At 38.4% G+C, this 7,495-nt stretch overlaps 1 long non-coding RNA gene across 1 annotated transcript; it reads left to right on the top strand.

Moving 5' to 3' along the window:
• The first annotated feature begins 3,548 nt into the window (after positions 1–3,548).
• On the top strand, positions 3,549–5,341 carry LOC306996034. The gene is made up of 3 exons (XR_013796984.1): positions 3,549–3,621; positions 3,719–3,831; positions 4,933–5,341. It is a non-coding gene; the product is annotated as an uncharacterized lncRNA (long non-coding RNA).
• The last annotated feature ends 2,154 nt before the right edge of the window (positions 5,342–7,495 follow it).

Raw genomic sequence — 7,495 nt, 5'->3', positions numbered from 1 at the left:
GTCGGAATTTAAATTGATTTGACAGATAATAACAGGAAAACCGTTTCGTTGAAACTTTCAGTCCTATGATGACATGACAAACTTTGAAAAAAATTATTATCGCACAGAAGATCTGTGTGTAATGTTACCTCGATTACTTTCCATGTTCTTTTAATGGAAAGCAGAAAAGGGAAGTGGTCAAAAATTATTTCTAAAGCCTGCGTGTGCCTTTTCTCGCATCAAGTTTTGATTTCCCCTCGCAAAATCGTGAGGCGTAGACCCTATAGAACAGAATGAGGATTCTGACATGAGTAAGATAGACAACATCTGTGGAATTAAATGCTTTATCTCTTTCCTGTTCCTTTTGCAATTTTGCAATAGAGCAGTAATTTGCAATTTATTAATTCAGTAAGTCGTGTTCGTGTATCACTTTTATCCAAAGTGAATTGCAGTACAGTAAATTGCATAATGCTCATGACAATTCGTTTACGTTTTGAAGAATCTGTGCACACTAAAAAAAAGCCCTTTTTACCTAGTGCTGGGTAGTTTCAACTCAGCTGCTGGGTCATACCTACTCAGCTTGGGTCAATGTAACCCACTGTTGGGTAGTCTGTGTCTGTGCCAAACCGGTTAAAACTGGATACATTTGTTAACGTTAATTTTATTTTCTGTTCTGAGGATAAACTTCCTGAATGAAATTAAGGTTTGTATTACAATGTATTCTTATCAAATTATTACTGTACAAAGAGGAAAACGTCTTTAGTCTCACATTTTACCTTTTTTTTTTGTTGTAAACATGTAAATCACAGCTAACAACACGCCACCAGGACGTTTCTACCCCCGCCAAACGAATACGCGGCCAGGGCTAAAACACGACGCGACAAGCTGCCGTGAGCTCCACTGACTATATAGAATATAGAACTATATATAGGTCTAGTGTGAATTGAATAAAAAAATCTTGTATTTGAACTGTTCCTGTAAGAGATTTTAGAGTGCATTATAATTATTTAAAATGAAAGACCTTCAATATCAAATTGACTGACCCAGCACTGGGCGGTGGAAAGGGTGCTGAAAACCATCACTGAAGCAAGAGAGCCTTCAACAAGGCGCCTCTATGCTCAGAAATGGACAGTGTTCTCCGGCTGGTGCGCTGCACGAAGCCTGGATCCCTACTCATGTGAAGTACCAAGCGTACTCGCCTTTTTACAAGAGCTCCTGGACGCGGCCATAACAGCATCTCACGCTCTTGTGGCCGGTAATCCACTAGGAAGAAACGACCTCGTCGTGCGCTTCCTTAAAGGGGCAAGGAGGCTAAACCCTCCACGTCCCCCCTCTGTGCCTATCTGGGACCTCTCCACGGTCCTGGAGGCCTTGAAGGGTGCCCCATTTGAGCCGCTGAGGTCTGCAGACCTAAAGCACCTCTCGCTCAAAACCGCTCTCTTGTTGGCGCTCGCGTCAGTCAAACGAGTGGGTGACTTGCAAGCGCTGGCAGTTAGCACTTCCTGCCTTGAGTTTGGGCCAAACGACTCCAGAGTCGTCCTTAAGCCAAGGCATGGTTACGTTCCTAAAGTGCTCTCGACTCCGTTCCTCCGTCTATCTGGAGCAATCTGCCTCATTCAGACAGTCAGAACAGCTCTTTGCATGCTTTGGTGGCCGCACTAAAGGGCTTGCTGTCACAAAGCAGAGACTATCGCGCTGGATAGTGGACGCTATCGCGCTGGCTTATGAGTCTAAGGGCCTTCATTGCCCCTTAGGCGTCAGAGCCCATTCCACGAGAAGTATGGCCTCGTCTTGGGCTTGGTCAAGTGGAATACCTATTCAAGATATTTGTGAGGCGGCCGGCTGGGCCTCGCCGTCCAAATTTATAAGTTTTATAACATGGAAGTTCCTGCTTTGCAAGCGAGGGTTCTTTCAGTATAACAGTGAAACACATTCCCCCTAGCCATAGGGCTCGACACATGTCTGGTTATGGCCACTTGAACTAAGGTTCTTATATACATTCTCTATATGAAGCCCGTTACGACCGGCTTATATTATGACTCATACTTTACTCTTCTTGAGTCTCAGGCATCTACCTTGGGCTATAGTAGGAGCGAAGTTAGCACGCACGCCGTTTTGAAGGGGGTTCCCATAGCGTAAGCTAGCCTTATGCAATACGAGAGACCTCTCGAAAGGGAACTACTCGGTTACTAACGTAACCTCAGTTCCCTGAGATGAGGGAATGAGTATTGCGTAACCCGCTGTGCTATTGTGCTTTGATCTGGGATCGCTTGAGTCGATTTAACCTGGATTTCCTAGGCGAGGTCATAGACCACACCCATTCTGGCGGGCTCTGATGTGTCAGGACGCAAAGTGCCCTGATTGGTTCCTGCGTCAAAGCCGCCTCGCAATAGGTTCGTGCAGTTGCTGCAGCACAGCCAATGACTGCGCTCGCGCTCATCTGTGTCTGCTGTGCAGTTACACTGCGTTTTGAAAAAATTGCTTCAGTAACTCGAGAAAAGGAGTTTTCCCATAGCGTAAGCTAGCCTTACACAATACCCGTTCCCTCATCTCAGGGTACTGAGGTTACGTTAGTAACCAAGTAGTTTTGGTTATCTATTCCAAAAGACTGCCAGAAGATCACAGCTAAAAAAAAAAGATTGACACACAGAAACAACACATTAGTGACATGAACTTGATGGCAAGACAATAGCAAATGCAGATAGATTGCACATAGGCTACAATTACTAATAATAAGTGTTAGTACAGTTATATATCACTATAGTGTTAGTTGAGCAGACATTACAAAACAAGACATTGAAACAGACAGTTTCAAGTTTATCACTGGGTCAATCATTCTGGGCCAACTTGACGTTTAAACCTACAAACTTACAGCTTCCAGTGCAGATTTTCAACCACTAGACCACACATCATATTATTAATACAACACTCACTGTATTGTACAGTATATGTCTCCATCTAACTTTGAATAGGAAGTGACTTATATGGAATAGATGCATACTGTGTGTCTCCCACTATTTTCACAGAAACTAATTCTTGTGTGACATGACAGGTTATGACAAACACATCACAACAATTTAACAGAAAGCATGTGACATTATGCCTGTACATATATGTATTTTAATATGTGTATATATGCATGGGATGATAAAACGGACACAACATATACAAAGCATCACATTACATTTACATTCGAGGCTCTTTAGACTCTCGTCTAAAAGTAAAATCAGGGATTTCATGTGGATTTAATCACACATCACATGATCAGAACATTGCATGATATATTTGGTCATCAAGAGTGATTATGAGGACTGGAATCCCAAACACTTCAGATTTACCTACAGCCACTTAAGCGTGTATCACATGTTCATTAGAACTCAGGGAAACATCCCCTGCATGACAAGCATAATCATACAGAAGATAAGAATTTTTACGTCTTGGGTTTTAATGAAAGTGTGAGTTAGATGTGTGTGTGTGATATCCTTATACACATTTCCTTTTTTGTGACTAAGCAGTCACAGGCCTATAAAAGATGGACAGTTGACAGATTTGACATTGAAAACGTATCATACTCTGAGAGTTTGCTCTAGCACTGAGAGTTACTGTGAATACTGTGGATTTTCATCATGGAGTCAAAAACAGGTCAGTTAAATCTGTAATTATTTTGTAAGAACTAGTTTACTTACATGACAGTTAACCAATGAACCAGTGACATTAACCAATGAACTTTTCTTTTTAGGACTTCTGATTTGGTGTATTTTAACGACGGTTCTTGTGATGACAGATGGGTGTAATGTTAATAGGCGCATAAACTACACCAAGCCAATAATGGAAAATACATTGAACCAATTTGTAAGTATCAATCTTTTCCTGTATTTAATGAAAAAATTAGATCGAAATACTGATGAGTTTGCTCAAGAGACACATTACATTAGAACACTGCATTTATGCCACACTTTACAATGTCTGAATGATGCAAAATTTTTGCTCAGTGAACTTTTACCAATTTTTACTGGATATGTATGAAGTTCTCCCAGTGTCCTAGCAGAGATTGCAACTTGGGTTTCATATTCGGGAATCTTCTAATGCAGTGACATTCATTTTAAGCTTTATGGTGCCACTGTTATGTTTTACACGTGCATTTTTCTATTTAGTATTATTCAGCTACACTGAAAACAAATTGGTGTAGGATTTACTTTGAAACCATTTTACCTCCATTTTTTTGGTATCAAAAAAAAAAACTTTTTTTTTTTTTTTTTACAACTTTGAAAACTCATTCTTTACAGTATAACATGACTGTTGAATTACAACCATATGGATTTAGATACTCTGTAAGAATTTTTAAAGTGATCAGACATTTTTATGTGATTAGTGATAACATATTTAAGTGATAAGACATGTATTTTTATAACACGTTATGTATTTACATTCCATCTACTATGATGATGATGATGATGATGATGATGAACACCAACATATATGTACAGTAGCTGTCCGAAAGATTCTGAGAGATTTCCTTCTGGAGTTCAGAATTATTTATCGATCATTACATGACATGACATTTCATTTCATAAGATGGGTAACATTTTACAATAAGGTTAACATTAGTTAATGTATTAACTAACGAGCAATACATTTGTTACTGTATTTGTTAATGTTAGTTAATAAAAAGTTCATTGTTTGTTCATGTTACTTCACAGTGCATTAACTAATGTTAACAAATACAACTTCTGATTTTAATTATGTATTAGTAAATGTTCAAATTGACATTAACAAAGATTAATAAATGCTGTAAACGTGCAGTTTATTATTAGTTCATGTTAACTAATGTAAAGTGTTATTGTAAAGTGTTACCATAAGATAGTTTAACAGGACATAGCAGAGTTTGTTGATGATAGGTCAAAGGCTTTTTTAACTATTTAAAACCATCTCTCTCTCTCTTTTTCTCTTCAGCTCTCAGCAAATGGAAATAACACTGGACCATGGCCGGAACCAATTTCAGAACTTGACTTGAAGAACTTGACCACTGAAGAGAAAAGGCACAGAGCTCAATGCGGACTTCACTACATGCAAGAGGCAGTTAAGCTGATCCGTCAACACCAAAGTGACCTAAATCATACCTGGAATCCCATACCTGGCAAAATCCACGTTGAGTTAAAGCGTACCAATGCCTGTGTTGTGCGTGCAATAGGTCCATGCACAAACGGGACAGAGAAGCCTGTCTTCTCGCCTACAAACACATATGAAAGAAAACAGTGGGGCGTTGCTGTTCTTAAGATCTCTGTAGTCTTTCTGGATGAGTTGCAGAACTTCATCAACCATACGACGTAAAAAAAAAAAAAAACTTATTGCTAGTCCATATTATTTGTCAAATGCACTTATCAATTTATGAAAGATTTTATCACTTCTTTATCATAATGTTCTCATGGTAACTTTTCCAACCATATTTATTTATAATATATATATATATTTAATATATAATATATTTATTCAATATTTTGTACTTTAAGTAAAAAAATATATATTCTACATGAAAGTATTTATATTATTGTTACTCTTTATTGTTTTGCATTATACTTCAATACAATGAATTATTTATAATATTTTTTTTGTTGTAAAAAATATTTTCACTATTTAACAAAATATTTTTGTTATTGGTACTTCATCTATATTGTTTTGCATCATAATTCAATACAATAAATTGTTATTTATTATTTATTTTTGCACTTTTCAATATTTTTTATTTTGAGTAAAAAATATTGTTACTCTATTTTACATGAAAAATGTTATAGTAATGTATCTTCATACATACAGTATTGTCAATACAACAGTATTGTTACAAATTCTCATAGCCATGTGTTAAATTCTCCGAATGTTAATTGCACAAGCGGGAAGCAGGTGGTCGACTCAATCTTATTGCTAAGTCTGCAGTGCGATAATACTATAGTCTCAAGTGACCGTCATTAATCAAACTGTCATATGCGGCCATGAAAAACTTGAGCTTGTTAATTTTCTAATTTCAGTGCAGATGTTTTTTTTCTTTTCTTTTGGAATAATCAGGATGATTAATTGTTTAATAGTAGGCATGTATCCCCAAATGATTTCTTTATTTTGGCCGTTGGCAATTTTTGAAAACTGTTTACTGAACAGTACACCAGTATTTGGAGGTAAATATCCACATTATTTTAAGAGCGGGTGCGGCCATTTGTTACTTGAATGTGTCAAGGCTTCTGGTCTCATTCGTTTCCAGTTAAACTGTTTGTTATGCTGCTTTATATTGCAAATTTCATATTATTTCAATTTATTACCGTAATCATAAACACACTGGATTGTAGGGCAAATTATTTTACCATTAACGGCATTCTAATTTTCTTCTGGTCGAACATTCGTAGAAAATAGCTTACATTTACATTTAGTCATTTAGCAGACGCTTTTATCCAAAGCGACTTACAACTGAGGACTACAGCAAGCGAGTCATCGTGAAGAGACAAAAATAACGCAAGAAGTGCTCAAAATACAAAGTTCAGGCATTGCTCAGAGTAGCATAAGCCAAACAAGGGAGGATTAAAGGAAAAGTTTTTTTTTATTATTATTTTTATGTCAAGTGCTCACGGAAGAGATGAGTTTTCAGTTGTCTTTTGAATGTGGTCAGGGATTCTGCATTCCGGACGAGGGTAGGGAGATCATTCCACCAGCAAGGAACCGTGAATGAGAATGTTCTGGAGAGTGATTTTGTGTCTCTCCGTGATGGTACCACGAGCTGTCGCTCATTGACCGATCGCAGGCTTCTGGTAGGGATGTAGACTCGTAGGAGCGAGTGAAAGTAGGAGGGAGGTGAGCCTGTGGTCGATCTGTAAGCAAGCGTCAATGCCTTGAACTTGATGCGAGCAGCGAGTGGTAGCCAGTGCAGAGAGATGAACAGAGGAGTGACGTGGGCCCTTTTGGGCTTGTTGAAGACAAGACGGGCTGCAGCATTCTGGATCATTTGTAGAGGTTTAGTTGCACATGATGGAAGACCAGCCAGAAGAGCATTGCAGTAATCAAGCCTAGAGATAACCAAGGCCTGGGCGAGAAGTTGTGTTGCTCAGTTAGGAAGGGCCTGATCTTCCTGATGTTGTGCAGTGCAAACCTGCATGATTGAGCTGTCTTTGTGATGTGGTCTGTGAAGGTCAGATGCTCATCAAATGTTACTCCAAGGTTTCTGACTGACCTTGATGGGGTGATTACAGTTGAATCTAGCTGGATAGTGAAGTCGTGCTGTAGAGACGGATTGGCCGGGAAGCCGAGAAGCTCAGCTTACTTCCGAGTCGCAAAATAAGACAGATATATGGAGTGGTTATACCATTTGTGACATTTCTGTCTGTATCTTGGAGTTCTTTAAAGAAACTTAAACAGTGCTTATTCTTTTTCTAAAAGAAAGTCTAATCTAATCTAAACTAAGTTAAGCATAAAACCAAATATGGCAGCTTTCAGGGACCAGAGACCCATTTTGATGCAATGTAAACCAAAATATATT

Source organism: Phoxinus phoxinus, assembly GCF_949152265.1.
Source record: "Phoxinus phoxinus genome assembly, chromosome: 3".
In the NCBI taxonomy this organism is placed as follows: Eukaryota; Metazoa; Chordata; class Actinopteri; order Cypriniformes; family Leuciscidae; genus Phoxinus; species Phoxinus phoxinus.
This window is presented reverse-complemented; position numbering and strand designations above follow the sequence as displayed.